The sequence below is a fragment of the Saccopteryx leptura genome, chromosome 12 (genome assembly GCF_036850995.1).
Source record: "Saccopteryx leptura isolate mSacLep1 chromosome 12, mSacLep1_pri_phased_curated, whole genome shotgun sequence".
NCBI classification, from domain to species: domain Eukaryota; kingdom Metazoa; phylum Chordata; class Mammalia; order Chiroptera; family Emballonuridae; genus Saccopteryx; species Saccopteryx leptura.
Window position 1 is genome coordinate 13,587,488 of NC_089514.1, and position 16,980 is coordinate 13,604,467.

The following is a 16,980-nucleotide window of genomic DNA, read 5'->3' on the forward strand; positions in this document are numbered from 1 at the left end:
CAGTCTGTCAGCGCTGACTGTCAGCTGTGCCGTCTCAGGAGAGTCCTTCCGGGGCAGATACCTGTCTGACGATCACAAGAAAGGAGAAATTGACTTTAAAATGTCCTTTCCTTTTGGCCCTGACCGGCTGGCTCAGCGGTGGAGCGTCGGCCTGGCGTGCGGGGGACCTGGGTTCGATTCCCGGCCAGGGCACATAGGAGAAGCGCCCATTTGCTTCTCCACCCCCCCTCCTTCCTCTCTGTCTCTCTCTTCCCCTCCCGCAGCCAGGGCTCCATTGGAGCGAGGGTGGCCCGGGCGCTGGGGATGGCTCCTTGGCCTCTGCCCCGGGCACTAGAGTAGAGTGGCTCTGGTCGCGGCAGAGCGACACCCCGGAGGGGCAGAGCATCGCCCCCTGGTGGGCAGAGCGTCGCCCCGGTGGGCGTGCCGGGTGGATCCCGATCGGGCGCATGCGGGAGTCTGACTGTCTCTCCCCGTTTCCAGCTTCAGAAAAATACAAAAAAAAAAAAAAAAATGTCCTTTCCTTTTTTTTCTCATTACCTTCCGGATCTTGGGACCCTGAAACGTGACGCCTGGACTGAACACAATTTTAGTGTTGAAAGCATGCCACTTTTTTCATGGCAAGAAGACACAGAGTCTATCTTTTCACAAATGTGGTAGAGGAAACATCTAGGTTTGGGGAGGCTATTCAATATGCTGAAGTAAATCCCTTTTCTTCTTAAATTGACTAGCGAGAGGGGTTTCTGTTGTCCGCAACTGAGAATACTCACAGAGCTGTCTATTCGGGTGGCTTTGATTATTTTATTTTAGTAATTCTCAGACCTTTTTGTTTCAGGGTTCCCTTTCTTGCTTAAATATCATTGAGCATGCCAAAGAATCTATTTTTATGTAGGTTATATTTATTAATATTCACTGTATTGTATCTTTAACAATTTAATGTCAATTAATTTACAGTAAAAATAATAAACTCAGTTTATATCAACATAAACAATATATTTTTGTGAAAAATAACCACAATTTCTGAAACCATATTAGTAAGAAGAACTTTTTTAATTTAAGCAAATCTCTTTGATATCTGAATAAATAGAAGTCAGCTTAATTGTTATATCACCTACATTTAGACTGCTCCAGGAAATTTTTTGGTTGAAGTATATTAAAAAATTGTCTTTTCACAGATGTTAATAGCCTTTCAGATAATTGTGGACATTCTTCTTCGCTACTACACCAAAACCTGGTGTTTCTTAACTGTTATTTGCAATGTGGAATCTAAACCTATTGTCAATGAACTTTTCATGCAATATTACCTTACAATTAATTGATATCTCTTTCAGTTTAACTGGGTCTTTCACCCATGCGTGGTTTTGAAACATCACACATTGGTCATTTGGAAAATGTGCATTTAACATTTTATTATATGATAGTAAAAAAATCATATCCATTACTATGATCTCTAATCTCATCAGGAAACTGTTGAAATACATGGAGGGTGTCGAGCTCCCAGAAACCAATAAAAGTTTGCTAAAATTCTCATTTTCACCCAAAAGATCAAATTTTATCATTGGCAACAAATACTGTCACTTGTTTTCCTTGAGGTAACAGTCTCACTTTGTTCACTTGCAAGAAGAAGTTTGCAAAACTCCCAAGCCTGACTTGTTTTCAGTCGACTTCTTTTAAGCCGTTCTTTATTCCAAGAGAAAGGCAGCGAGTTCGACATACAAGTCGATTGCACGGGTGCCTTTCCTCTGTCAGACTTTGCTACAATACACCAAAGTGCTTTCTTTCATCACACACAACGTTAAAGGATGTGGACTCAAGAGTTGGATTTAATAAAACAGAACTTTTACAACATCATCAAGGGCATTCTTAAGGAAAACTGGCTTTTTTTTCCTGCAAGTGCAGGGTGGTAAAAAGTATAATGACTATTCACATAATTTGGTACCAGATACAGAATACTTATTACTGCTTTTGCACCATTAGTGCAAATGTCAACACATTGCAAAAGGCAAATAAGCTCTTACCATTACTGTGAAAAGAATTTTGACCTTTCAGATCCCCCGAAAGGGTCTTGGGGACACTCAGGAGTGATGAACCACATAAAGTGCTTAACACTTACTTGTGAGGACTTAACAAATAATAACTATTATTAGCTTATAAATGCAGGATGGACACACGTAAGCTAAGAACACCTGAGAAGAATGTTTTTTCCCTACCCCCACATATAAATAAATGCTTCATGTTATAGAATGAGTTTGGCCCCCAAAATTCATACATTGAAGCCTTAGTCCTTGATATGACTATATTTGGAAACTGGTTCTTTAGAAAGTTCATTAAGATTACACGATGTCATAAGGGTGGGGCCCTAATCCAACAGGGTTGTTGCCCTTAAAGGAAGAGTAAGAGACAGCAGGAGTGCACATTCACCGAAGAAAAGCCATTTGGGGACATGGTGAGGAAACAGTTGTCTGCGTGCCAAGAAGAAAGCTCTCACGAGACACCAGCCCTGCCGGCACCTTGTTCTTAGACTTCCAGCCTCTAGAACTGTGAGAAAATATATTTCTGTCGTTTCAGCCTCTCAGTCTGTGGTTTACTATTACAGCAGCCCAAGCTACGATCGTTAAACACAAGGTTTTAGGAAGTCATCACGGAACAGCCTTCCAGCCTGAGGCAGCCTCTCCATACAGTCAGTTGCTTTGTAAAGTAGAAGTTCTCTTCATTGACTAGCTGGCTTAAGTGACATTGTATCACTTTGGATTCAATCAGTGATAAGTAACAGAAAGTGTCTTAAACTGGAAGAACAAGACATCTGAATGTAGGTGTGTCCTGGGTTGGTAACTCAGAGGCCCAGGGACCCAACGGCTTTCCATCCGTCCACCATACTGCCTCATCATGTCAATGATTACAGTGGGGGTAGCAGCCGCGTGCATCAGAAGCTGACTCTCAGACATCGGGCAGAAAAGAGGATGTTCTTATCCAAGCATTTCTTTTATGAGTCAGGAAACCTTTTCTATATTCCCCACAATCACAATCCTAACTTCCCTTCTGCTTTTATAGGCCAGGACTGGGACACCAGGCCATGTCTGTGCCAGCCCCTGGCAAGAGGACTGAAGTCACCAAACACAACTCCCCTCCCGGGATCTGTGGTGGGTCCTATCTCCTCTAATAGATTATCCAAAGGGAAAATAAAGGGCTGTTTCATACCAGCCTCTGGATCCCGGTGTGTATTTGTGATCATGCTGTAATAAGCTTGTAAATGTCATAGTAAGTCTGCACGTCAGGTCCTTTCAGATGCTTGAGCCCTGACTGCAGGGTTCCTCAAGGCACATTGCCAACAGCGAGCGCAAATGACCTGCCTGGCTTACAGCCGCTAGAGGAAGGAGGCAGTCTCCTGGTCAGAGCCCGCCACTCTGCCCCTGAAACATCTTCCAACTTGCTCCCTTGGGCAAGAAAAAGCAAAGGTTAGGCTTCAAACTGAAGCAGCTGCTCTCCCTGCGCCGTCCACATCCCTCCGGCCCACCGTTTCCCTGGCTGGGCTCCCAAGGACAAGGATGACTCCCTCCAGCCAGGGCCTGCATCTGCAAGCCCGAGGGCTCTTTCTGGAACCCAGCGAAGCTGTCTATCAGGAATGAACAACCCTTCCCCCAGCAGCCTTTGACCAATGGCTGACTGAAGTTGCTGTCTAAATACCCCGGTTCACCCGCCACCTGGTGGGCTAGTCCTACGGTTTCCCAGATTCGGCTCCAGTCACTCACTGCGACGCTTGTCTGAGTTGGTCACCCATTATTGGCCACCTTCCTTGTCTTACTTCCCTTTTCCTCTGCGAGTGTTCCCTCCCCTTCCCAAAGAAACGTTCTTGCATTTGAATCCTTGTCTGTGGGTCCACCTCTGGGGAAGCTCAAACGAAGACACGAAATATCTTCTATTATATTAATCAAGCAGACGTAGAGCCCAGGGAATGTCCAGGGTCAGTTTCAGCTTTGTCCTGAGTGATGAAAAATAAGAGAAATTTGAACCGAACAGGCATGTGTCCTGACCACATCTCGTAGGTGCTGGAGTCAGAATCATTTTTGAACCTGCTGTTTTCATTTTATAAGATCTTTTAAAAGAGTTGTCTTGCCCCTGCGTCCTTGTTAAGCAAGCTTCTCCCCACCCCCCCACCCCCCCGCCCCAAAATAAGAAACCTATGTTATACTATTTTGGGAGGAAGGTGGGGATATCTCCAGAAACGAACAAAATGACTTCATACTTACAAGGGCAAATAAATATAGGGCAAGCCGAGTATGTGTGAGAAGTGGGCAAAGAGTAACCAAAGGCAGGAGTGGTCCGACGGCTCTGTCCTTAGGAATATGAACTCTGGCAGGCGGCTGACGCGGAAAAGGATTGTAGCGAGTGTTCGCCTAGATTCTGACTAATTAAGTGCAAGAAAATATCTAAAGTCAATAAAAGAGTGTTGTAAATGCAGCAGGAAGAAAATCTTTAAAACCTTTTTATATGACTTTTGTCCAATTTTCCATTTCTAACTCATTGTTTTCTGTGTCACACTAAGCGGAGCACACTCGTTGTTAGGCATTTTTACAGCCGTTCCTCACTCTCTGAAGTGTGTTGCTATCTTTTTATTTATTTATTTTTGATCAATTTTTTTTCCCACAACAGCGGTACGTTAGGTCAATATCATTTTCTCTGTGTGAGGAAGAGAAAGTCAGATGAGGGAAAGAAGAGCTGTCACTGGCCTGGGTCAACCAGGAAGTGACGAGAAATGGTGACCGGCCCACCAGCCTGTGGGTAAGGCAACTCTGGATTCTGTGTAAACAAGTTCAAACAAGTCCAGTTACTTCTTCAGGCAATTAAAAACTACTAAACTGGAAAGTAGAAAGCCTTAAAAAACAACAACTGTTATTTCACCAATGAACTGGGTATTACTCATACATTCGGGTGCTATACATTGTGGTGCCAAGTTTATTTTTCTCCTTGAGTTCCCTACATTCATCTCTTCATCTATCCACATTCTCCCCAGCTCAAACCTCACCTCTTTCAGGAAGTTCTTCCAGACTATGTCAGCCTTCAAGAACTGGCCTCTCCACTCTGCATCCAAAAACACTTCGTCGTCATATCACAAGTGTTTTGCTGTTCAGTGCTGTTTGCCTTGGCCCTTTCATGATCTCTAGCACAGAAGAAGGTCAATATGTATTATGAAATGAATTGCATAAAATTTTGTAACAAACACTGTATGAGAAGAAGGGTACAACGCCAACCTGATGCTCAACTAACCAGCGAAGGCAGGCGAAGTCTCGTCTCAGCAGCAGTTCAGGTATTCCTTGAAAAAAGATTAGCTTGTCAGAGTCACAGTGTGCTTTTTAGGGAGAACACAACCATGTCACTTGCTGCACATTCCTAACAAAACTGATTCTATTTCTGAAATTCTGATTGCTCCTCGCTGTCATACCAGTTGAAAATATTACAGCTGAAGGCTCGCGAATGAGCTGGTCTATTCTTTTGACCACCTGACAGAAAGCTCGGTTTCACCAGGTCCCATGGGAGATAAAAGCAAGCAAGAACTGCACTACAGGGGCCAACTGTCCCATGCACGCTAACACATGCATGTTTGCAGAGCTCTAGCTCATTAAACAGATTAGAACTCCTTTATTTCCCTGGCTCCTAGGCTCACATTTGGCCACTAATAACCCATTCATGCACAAGTGTTTTTACTGGGCGGCTATCATGTGCCAGGCAGTGAACCAGGCACCAGCCATATCAAGCTCATTCACTCCACATCACCAATGTTTTGGGTATTTTTCAAAATTTCTGGTCCATGGATGGTGACTCACTTTTCCAGAGCGGTTACATAGTCTTCTTTGTTATTGTGTCGTAATTATTATTATAGATGATAACAAGTAAGTACGGATGCATGTTCCTTTTGAACTTGATCTAATCCTCCTGCATTACTAGTGGGCACTCCCTGTAGCCCAGTGCAGGAAAGGCAGCAGTAAAAGGCATGTCCTCACTTGGGTCCTCAGTTTCCTTAGCTGTCACATGACGGTACTCTGGGCAAACAGTGAAGCCACCAGCAGTTGCTTACTAAACTCTTATCTTAGTCTTGACTCAACCATTTTTTTTTTTTTTTTTCATTTTTTTTTTTCTGAAGCTGGAAATGGGGAGAGACAGTCAGACAGACTCCCGCATGCGCCCGACCGGGATCCACCCGGCACGCCCACCATGGGGTGATGCTCTGCCCACCAGGGGGCGATGCTCTGCCCATCCTGGGCGTCGCCATGTTGCGACCAGAGCCACTCTAGCGCCTGAGGCAGAGGCCACAGAGCCATCCCCAGCGCCCGGGCCATCTTTGCTCCAATGGAGCCTTAGCTGCGGGAGGGGAAGAGAGAGACAGAGAGGAAAGCGCGGCGGAGGGGTGGAGAAGCAAATGGGCGCTTCTCCTATGTGCCCTGGCCGGGAATCGAACCCGGGTCCTCCGCACGCTAGGCCGACGCTCTACCGCTGAGCCAACCGGCCAGGGCTTGACTCAACCATTTTTTAGCCGACCTGCACTATCCTCAGGGGGCCTCCTTCTCATCCGCGCAGGCACACTTACACTGAGAAAGATAAAGAAATCACCGTGCTGGAAGCTTCCGCCCACTGGATGCTTCATTATAACTCAACAGGAAATAAGTGTACACTAAACAAATGCTCGCTTTCCTCTCCTTCCTCCACCCATCAGTCTCTGTCACCTTGATGGAGAAAATATGGCTGTTAATAGCCTACCTCGGAACAAACATTTGCATAACTGTTACCTCAGAGCCCATAACTCTAAGCTAATTGGCTGATGGTGATTAAAATGATTAAGTGATTGTAATTTATATGATTAACCAATTAAACCATTCTCCAGTGATTGGCTCGGGGTAGGCCTTGAGATGTGCGCTTGTCTCTCAGCATGAAGACCAAGCTGAACAGTGTCAAATGTTCTTTCAGATGCTGAGTTGTTCCTCTGACCAGCAGGGAAAATGCTCTACCTTGGGTCATTGATTTTAATACGTTAAGTGAGGGGCTACCAACAACTCCGTGCCTAGCATAAAAGAAATGGGAGCCTGAACGCTGATTCTCTAATGTGGAGGGATGGGGGGTTGTTTCTCAGAACCATGATTGTTATTTGAATGTAGTCTACATTCCGCTAAAATGATAGAAGACGTGACTAAGACTTAGCACTCGGGAGCCAGTGGGTGGTTCCGGCCCTGGTTCTGTCACCCCAACTGTGTGATTTGATCAAAGTCCTCAACCTTGGTAAGATTCCTCTCATAAGTAATAGTATCTATTTCTTAAGGTTAGTATGAAAATCAAATTAGATTATGGATGTTATACTCCCAATAAGAATTAGCTGCCGTGTTATTGCTATTTCTGGTATGATTTGATTATCACGACACTAGAATATAAACTATTCCTGGTGTTCAGCATGGCACCTGGCACACAGTACATACTAAAAATACAGTAGTCCTCCTTTGCCCGTGGTTTTGCTATCTCCGGTTTCAGTCCAAAATATTAAATGGAAAATGCCAGAAATAAACAACTCATAAGTTTTAAATTTCATGCCGTTGTGAGTAGTGTGATGAAGTGCCGTACTCTCCCACTCTGTCCTACCCGGATGTAAATCACCTCTTTGTCCAGTGTATGTATGCGGTCTGTAAAATAAGATATTTTGAGAGAAAGAGACCACATTCCCGTCATTTTTATTACAGTACATTGTTGTAATTGTTCTCTTTTATTAGTTATTGTTATTAACCTCTTACTGTGCCTAAAGTATAAATTAAACTTTATTATAGGTATGTAAGTATAGGGAAAGACATAATATATATACTAACTGAGATTTCAGGCATCCACTGGGGGTCTTGGGACGTGTCCCCCTCAGATAAGGGAGGACTACTGTATGTGCTGATGATTGAAATAATAATAATAATAATAATAATAATAATAATAATAATGGACACAGAGCACTAACGTCACGCGTAAACTTTTCCAAATGCCTTGTGTTCACTAACGTGGGTAATCCTTACAGCCACTCATGAGGGATGCAGTATTATCTTCTGCATTTTAGCGGTGAGGGAACGCAGGGAGTAAGAGGTAGATTAACTTGCTCGAGGTCCCACTAGGACTGAGAGGTGGATTTGAGAGTGAGGTCTACGCTCGGGCGCTTCTACAGCTAATCAGTAGGAGGATGTTTAGACATCTTTCCCATCCAAAGTAAAACATCATTGCCAAATGGAAATAAGAAAATAATATCGTTCTTTCCATTTAGGGAAAAACAACAAACTGGGTTAAATTTCTTGATAACAAATTTTGGGGACTTGGAAAATTTGGCAAATGCAATAAGCAAGAAATAACATGTATTCTCAGAACCAACTAGACAGGTAAGCAGAAAGCAGAAACTGGACCTGTTCTTTGTTAATCTGCTGGGTAAACTCAAGTGCACTGTGATTCAGCATGTCCACGTCACCAGTCGTACCCCTTTGCGTCGACCAACAACCACTTCCCTCTCTCTGAACCCCGGCTGGCCACGCCCCCTTCTTCCGCAGACTGCTCAGGCTTTCCCGCCCCTGGGAGATCGGAGAGACACGGTTGGTGGCTAGACTTAACGGTTGTTGGTTTTCATTCTACAGTTTGTTAGAAAGCAGAAAGAGAGGCAGGTGATTGACACCCCTATTCTGGAAGCTTCAGCCAACATTCCAAAGTCAGCTACTTGTGGATGTCTTTCTCCCAGACGTCTTCTGGTTATTAAAATGTCAGCATAAGAACGCTCGCAGACGTTTTACTTCCATTTATAGAATAACATTCAGCCGAGCAGTAGATACCAGCAGGGGTGAGGGGTTTGTCTTGCTGCTCTGCATGCTGGCTGTGAGGGAGACTGTGATTTCCCTATGCTGACCCAGCGTTTCGCCCTTCCACAGCCGTCTGACTCAATCCACTTTCTTTTTCCCACTTTTCATCTCCTCTTCTTCATATTCCCTTTCTTCCTAGCCTAGGACTTTATTCTTTTCTTCTCCCTCTTTTCCTCCCACCTCTTCTCCTTCTTCACCCCATTCCTTGGATGTGAATGCTAAAGATACCTATTTTCATAGGGCAAACTACAGATCATTGCAGACGAATATGACCATTCAGTAGTGACTAGTGCATACATGTTTCTTTTAATAACTCCCATGTGATGGAAGTGGAATTTTTATTGTTAACCTGATGCCAAAATTCCACTTTCTTTCAGCACATGTTTTTGGTGTATGTTGGTATGACTTTAATATGAGTTTTTATTTAAAAAAAAAAACTTTCTTTTTTTCTTCTAAAATGAATACATTTTTATATTATAAACTTTATAGGATACTAAAAAAGACAAAAAATAAAATTAAAATCACTTCAGTATATTTCTGTTCACGTGTTTCTTTCCTGTAAATTCTCTCCTACCACTAAACAGCGGACAGTTATGCGTAAACGTGACAGTCTGTGCACCCCGAGTGTGCATGTGCATAACAAGGGTGGTTTAGAGAAAGCCCTCTGTGATTCACTGGACTTGCAGAAATATATCATGCTAGTTGACAAGTTCAAATTATGGCTGGGTCCCCATAGCACTAACCTCTGGATCCCTGATCTTTCCCAGGGTTTGGGGGAGTCAGTCTCTGACTATTGGACGGGAAAGAGAGAGAAACCCAAGGTCTGGACTTGGCAGGTCAAAGCTATTCAATTCACCTCTAAATCTTTACAAATCCAAGAATTTCCCTGAAGTCATCGTTCACTCTGAACTTGTCCGTTGCTTTTTGTATAAATGAGAGGAAAGAACCTTGCTTTGGTTAAACATCGGCTCCCATGGAACCAAACGTTGAAAGGGGGCAGAGTCCATAATTGATTTTCTGACAGGTTATAAAATATTAAAAGATGGGAAAGTTTTAAACCTAATTTTTAGGTATCCGTCTGAAGCCATGTCCAGTTGGCCCACGGAATCAATGAAACAACATTACATAGAAATGCTGACCTCATACACTCCTGGCTAATCTATATTTCAAAGATGAGACTGAGTTCTCAAACGACCTATGCACAGAGTGAGCTGGTCCCCAGTTTAAACTTCCCATTTGGAACCTTGATCACGAAGATGAACTATTTCAAGGAAATGAAAGTCAACATATCCCTGACACCTTGGCAGGGTGGGGAGAAAATTCAGGCCAGCCGCGTAAAACAGGGCAAGGAAAACCCACAGGGTCCTTTTATCAAGTGAATGTCGACTTCTTGGAATGACTTTTGGCTTTTTTATTTGATGTATTCTGGCTTGCCTCTCACTTTGGGGAGAGGCATGGGGGACAGCCTTAATTACTTCTGGATATTCCTCCAATGGTGGCATTATGGACATTTGTCTGAACCTCTTGCTTGTGAGGTCTCCCCTAGGAAGGATGGAGGTGTTTCCAGTTCCTTTAGCTCCATTTCCAACAGGAAGTCCCGCCTGAAAAGCACAGGAATTCAGGAAGTTGCAGGGTTTCAGGAGCGAGAGGGAATTTGTAGTATAGCCTTCTGGCTTTCAGTCCTGTCTTCCCCAATATTTGTCCCCTGGCCTTGAAGCAAACAGAACAATTTTGATCTGAGGTAAATACGGCTGAGGATTCTATCAAACCATTTCTAGAAACTTTTTTTATTTTTACCTGTGAGGCTGGGCCTCCCTGAGATGCATTCCACCCCACATCCCTAACCCTCTCAGAAGGTTCTCTGGAGGCTTAGATCTGAAGCTGCAAAACTGCAGCCTTCCCCAAGGTTTCAAGTGTGTCTCACTTGATTTGTGGTCATGAGGATGCCCCACAGGTGGGCATAATATTTAAGCGTTCTTTTCTCCTTTTCCTCTAACCCCCCCCCTCAATGTTACTCTCCCACCTCTTACCCTTCCCACCCCCACTTTCCACTCCCATCCATCAGTTACTTGAAAGCGGGAGTGGGCTTAGCTCATTCTATCCCTAGAACCTAGTGCAGCTCCTGGCCCCATGATCATATATTTAATTACGTATTTTCTTTTCTAGCTCCCTATGTAGAACATAAACTCAGGGAAGGCATAGCTTTTTGCCAGGTTTGTTTTCATCTCAATCCCCAGGATCTAGAAAAGTGGCTGGGACACAGTGGGTGCTCAAAAAACACATGTTGGCTGTGTGGATGGATAGATGAATGGATGGATGGATTGACAGACAGATGAGCTAAGATACAATGCAATAGTACAATAGAAGCATGTGATCAAGGTACTATGGGAATGTAGTTCCGGAGCCATTTGTTTTGAAAGGATTGAAAAGAATGTTGGGAATGGCTTAGCTGACGAAATGAAATTGGAGCTGGGCCCTAAAGGATAAGTAAGTCTTTGCTACTTAAAAGTGACAAGCTAGAGCTGAGGCTGAGGGGAGAGTGTGGTTGTTTGGGCCACACAGACCAAAAGAGGAGGTTGGAGCATTGGGTTGAGGCAGTGCACTGTGCAGATGAGACTAGACAGGTAAAATGAGGCCAGCTGTTAAGGGTCTGGGATATTGCGATGAGCATTTTATTCTGTAAGATTGTTAAGGCTTTTAAAGAGAGGAGTGATAACATCGGATCTCTTTATAGAAACTGTGTGGAGGAGAACAGAGTGTGGCAGGGAGCAGACAGGTGACAGGGAAGCCAAAATATAGGACAAGTATGTATGGACAGGGAGCAGAGGATGCGTGTGAGCCCAGGTCGAGTTTCATCGAACTGCACCTGGATCACAAGGACTGGTTCGCCAGAGAGTGGCTGGGTGATGCTGCGGAATCATGCTGAGGGTTCTTGAGTTTCTCTTAAATGCAGGTATTTTCAAAGTGAATTCAGTCACGTTAGGTTACTGGTTCTCAACTGGGTGATTTCACTCTCCTCTCCCCTCAGGGCAAACTTTGGAGATATTTTTGATGTGGAGGCTAGGGGTGCTGCTAAACAGCTTACAATGCACAGGACAGCCTCCACCCCCTACAAAGACTTATCCAATCCAACTGTCAATAGTACCCAGGGTAATATAATAATTAAAAAAAAAAAAAAGACTCTAAGTAGTGGGTCCGGGGAATGTGTGTTTTTGCTCTGTTGAAGGCAAAACCTTAATCCAAGATTGACTCCTGAGGCATTTAGACAAGAGCACCTCAGAGTTAGGGTGACAGACACCCTGAGGCACTGGCCTAAGTACATTTGACCTTGATCACTTAACCTGTTGCAATTAGTTGAATGCCAGCAGAAGGCACTGTTAAAGAGACAACAGAGGAAACGTACGTTGTGCCTGTCCCAGGGTGGCATTCCATAAACGCTACTCCTGTTCCTTTTTCCTTTTCCTAATAACTTGTCCTGATGTGTCTTCCTCCGATGTCTATTTGAGTGTTCCCCTCTCAGTGTGATCTTTTCTGGCTGTCCTAGCTAAAACGGAGGCCCACCCCCACACCAACTTCCCATCCTCTTTCTCCACGCTATGTTTCTCCCTCCGACACAATCATCTTTTGCTAATCATGTGTTTAGCACGGTCTCTGCTGGGACGGAGGCTGTATCAGCTCACATCTGTCTAGTGCCGCGCCCTCAGCACCCAGAACAGCGTCTGGCATGTAGCGGGTGCTCAATAAGTATTTGTTGAATGAGTGAAACAAGTCCCGGTGTCCAGCAGCCAGAGAAGGTTGCTATGACGCCGCTAGGTGAGAGTCTGCATTTTCCTGTGATTGGTACACGATGAACGCTTCATCAGGAAGCAGAAAGGAAAACATTTCCGCAACCGCTGAGGCCAATTACTCCCTTGAAAGGAGGCAGGTTGTAGTAGCCCAGATGGTTCCAAATTCTTTTGCACGTGAAGGAAAGATGTTCCAGGCTGATCCTGCTCCTCTCCTCTCTCTCCCGGTCCCTCTGCAGGGAGGTGGCCATCAGGCCCTATCAGCACGAGCTCCTAATCAGATTTTAATGACTGTCTGCTTCCCTTCCTACATGTTTATAGTCCCCTGCACTCTGATTAGGCTTTTGGTCCCACAAGATAGTTAAAAGCCCACAATTTGTGCTGGGTGTTTTATTTTTTCTAAGTCAAGTGAGTGGGTAAGGTCCCTTTGATCTTCCCTGCTGTGGATGAGAGCTGTCTGTGTTTTTAAGGCCCTCACCAATTATGCGAAATGGACGCAGGCTGGGGCCTGAGGCCGGCCTTCTGGGTGGCTCAGAAGCCCTGCAATGGTTTTCATTCCTTCTCCTCCTGCTCCCCCACATCCAGGGTGCTGAAGGAACAGAGGGACAGAAAGCAGCTAGGAGCTCCAGGAAGGAAAATGAACCGATGGTCTAGGCTAGCCGAGGGTCAGCTTTCAGAGCCGGGCTTCGGGGAGGCCAGAGCCTTTCTCTCCGTGGGCTCCCCTCACCTTCGGTTGGGGAGGTCGCCAGTGACTGGGGTCGCACGTCGCTCACGGTGTCATCCCCACGGAGTTTGGGTAAGCAGCTCCACTGGAAGGCCAGCCAGAAAGAGACAACCCAGCCATCTGCAGGGCTGGATTTGTATGTAGCTCAACCGAATAACCAACAGACCTCCTTGACATTGCACTTATTCGGGCAATTATGTGTGCAAGAGGGATGGGCACCGTGGGCCTCACACACAACGCCTCCGGGGCTCCCCGGTTGTGTCAGGCTTGAAATATGCACGCCGTACGGGCTGGTGACTTCCTTGTGGCACGTATACATTATCCTGCCCGGGCCACAACTAAGTTGCATGCAACAGCACTTCATTACTTTAATTAAGTTTATTGCAAGAGTAATCATCATTGCCGTCAGCATCCATCATCAGTAATTTTTCCGATCATGGCCGTGAGTGGTGACAGTTTGTGTTGACAATAAATGATAATGCCTTTGGCTTAAACTGACACTTCATTGGACGTTGCAAGGTTGCCCTGAACACTCCTGGGCTTGCTATGTAAAGAACTGTTTATCTATGACAAAAGCTGGATCTAACTGATATTTGTTTTTGCTTCCCAAATGAATCAGTTCATAATATTTGCAAAATTCATCCTTTAGTAGATGACAGCCTCAGAGCCCAAAACACATTTGGAAAGGAGTTATATGTTCTTAGCTCAGGGCTGCGGCATCACAGCCGGTCCCCAAACTGTCCTCAAGGCATGTTAGTTGAGTTATGGCTCTTTCTTCCAAATGGACATGGGAATGAAGTTGTTTCGATTGTGAAATGGCTGTTGGCTGTTTCCTATTTCTAAGTGGAAGCTGGAGGAAAGAAATCTGAGAGTAAACACATCCTCTTCCCTGTATAACTGGCCCTGCCTGGCATCTGATGTGATTGAAATTCTTCAGCATTTAAATAAAACTTCTCCCGAACAACAATAACCCAGTTGCTTATTATTCTTGTTACTGCATTTCCCTGGCTTAAAGTGCTCCCTGGCCTCAGCCATTGGTGCTACAAATAATTTTAATTGAGCCGAGAAACCCTTGACATTTTAGAGATTACCTTCCATTTATAAGACTTGAAGAAGGAACCTACCTGCTAGCTGCTGACCCCGGTGTAATTTGACCTTTCTTTCCCCCTCTTCTTTGAGGTTAGATTTTTTTTGTGTTTTTTGGAACCAAATTAATTTCATTCCTAATTTAATTTTTTTGATAGCAAAAGAAACATCAATCTGATATGTCTGTGAAATCCCACACAGGCTGTGAAGCACCCAGGCTTCTTTGAAGCACATGGATTGGGAATCTGTTCATCCTAAGCCTGTTTGTGAAGGTTGATCAACTGAGTCCCAGGAAGATGACTAATGATGAGGGCCTAAGAGCAGAGGGTCTTTCGGATTCCATAATATCATTTGGGGTTCATGAAATTTTCTAAATAGTAAAAATTTAAATGTTTGTTATCTGTTTTCTCCAAATATCACAAACCCCTTTGTTGTAGGCTGGCTGAAATAAATTTCATTTCGATATCAATAATAAATTGCTATATGTCTGTATAGTGCGTTCATGTTCATTATCTTCTTCAATCTTGAAAAGAACTTATTCGTTCATTCATTAAATATGTGCAGACCACTTACAGCATTCCAACCACTGTTCTAGGCACTCTGGGGACAGCAATGAACTTACATTTTAGAGAGAGAGGGGAATAAAAACAAATGAGTAAACAAAATATGTTTGTTCGAAGGCAAATGTTGAATGGTGCTAAGTATATTATAATATAAAACCAAAGCTAAGCAGGGACGGGGGATAGAGAATGCTTGGGCAGGAAGCCCTCACTGATAAGATGACATTGGAGCAGAAGACTGGAAGACGGGAGGGCAGAAGCAAACTTCCGTGGAGAGAGAACAGCAAGTGCAAAGGCTCTGAGGCAGGGAGAGAAAGAGACCAATGGGTGTAGCGTAAAGTGAGCAAGGGGGCTGGCGGAAAGGAAATAAGATCAGAGTGGAAGCAAGAGTCCCATCATGTAGGACCTTGAAGGTCAATGTGAAGACTTGGCTTTTACCCCAAGTGAGATGAGAGCTCTGGAGGGCTGTGAGCAGGAATGACATGGCCTGACTTCAGGTTAGAAGGGCCAGTCTTAGGGCAGGGTAACCAAAGGTGGGGGATGGGGTCAAGGCGGGGGGGGGGAGGGGGACCAGTTAGGAGATAATTGTCTTTATCTAGGGAAAGATGGCAGTGGCTTGAACCAGGGTGAGATAGTAAGGGAGGTGTTGAGAAGCAATCGGTTTCTGGATATTGGAATTAATTAAGCAAAATGTTATTTAATCCCATTTTAAGGTGTGAAAACAGTCTCAGAGTAACTGGCTTTCTCAAGAACATAGAGCAAGTGTGTGACAACGTTGGGTTTGAAACCTGACCGGTTGGTGGGAATCCCTCCCGCAACCTGTGCAGACCACCTGCCCCTAAATACAGCCCAAATACCCATCCTGGAGCTTCAGCCTCAGAGCTGTGGTCATGTTTTCATGAACATAATGAATACGGAATCAGGAAGAACAAGGCCGCTCCAGTCCCCTGGACACCTGCGCCTCTGACGCTACCTGACACGTAGCCCATTGGAGCCCGATGAATGGCTGGGAGAGGAGCGTTTGCTTCCGGGGTAGAGAGGCGCTCATTGGTGGTCTCCTCGCTCAGATGATTCAGGTTCCCTTTCCCGCAGAACCTGCACTGCCGGGTACCTTTCTGGAAACAAACAACCCGACTACAGTATTGCTTTGGTGTCCCATGGTGGTGGTTGTATTTTTAAACTGAGGTGAGATCCGTATAACCTAAAGTTACCCATTTTAATTTGAAAGTGAACCATGCAGTGGGACTTAGCACTTTAAAAATGTGCAGCCATGACGTCTATCTAGTTCCAAAACATTTCATCCCCCTAAAAGGAAACCCCAGCAAGCAGTCCCCTCCCGTTCCTTCCCTCTGCCCGCCAGCCCCTGGCAACCGCCGATCTACTTTCTGACTCTATGAATTTACCACACTCAAGATACGTCCTAAAAATAGAATCATACAATTTGTGACATTTTTGTGTTTGACTTCATTCATTTGGCATGTTTGTGAAGTTTTGTTTTTTTTCCCCAGCTTGTATCAGTACTTCATTCCTTATTATGGCCAGATAAAATTTTATTGTATATGTCTGCCACCACGTGTGATGAATATCCATTTATCTATTGATGGACGTTTGAATATTTTCACCTTTTGGCTGTTGTGAACGGTGCTGCTATGAACGTGCGTGTGCATGCATTTGTCCGAGTGCTTGTTGTCAGTTCCTGTGGGGATATATATGCTTTGGGGGGGGGGGGTCACTGGGCCCTGCAGTAATTCTGCTCACCTTGTTGAGGAACCACAAACTGTTTCCCATAGCGGCCCGATCATTTCCATTTCCACCATTAACCTACAAGGATTGTAATTTCTCCACATCCTAGCCAATACTTCTTATTTTCCTTTTTAAAGAAGTTATAGCCATTGTAGTGGGTGCGAAGCGGCCCGCACTGTGGTTTCGGTCTGTGTTTCCCTAGTGACTAATGATGGAGAACACCTGTT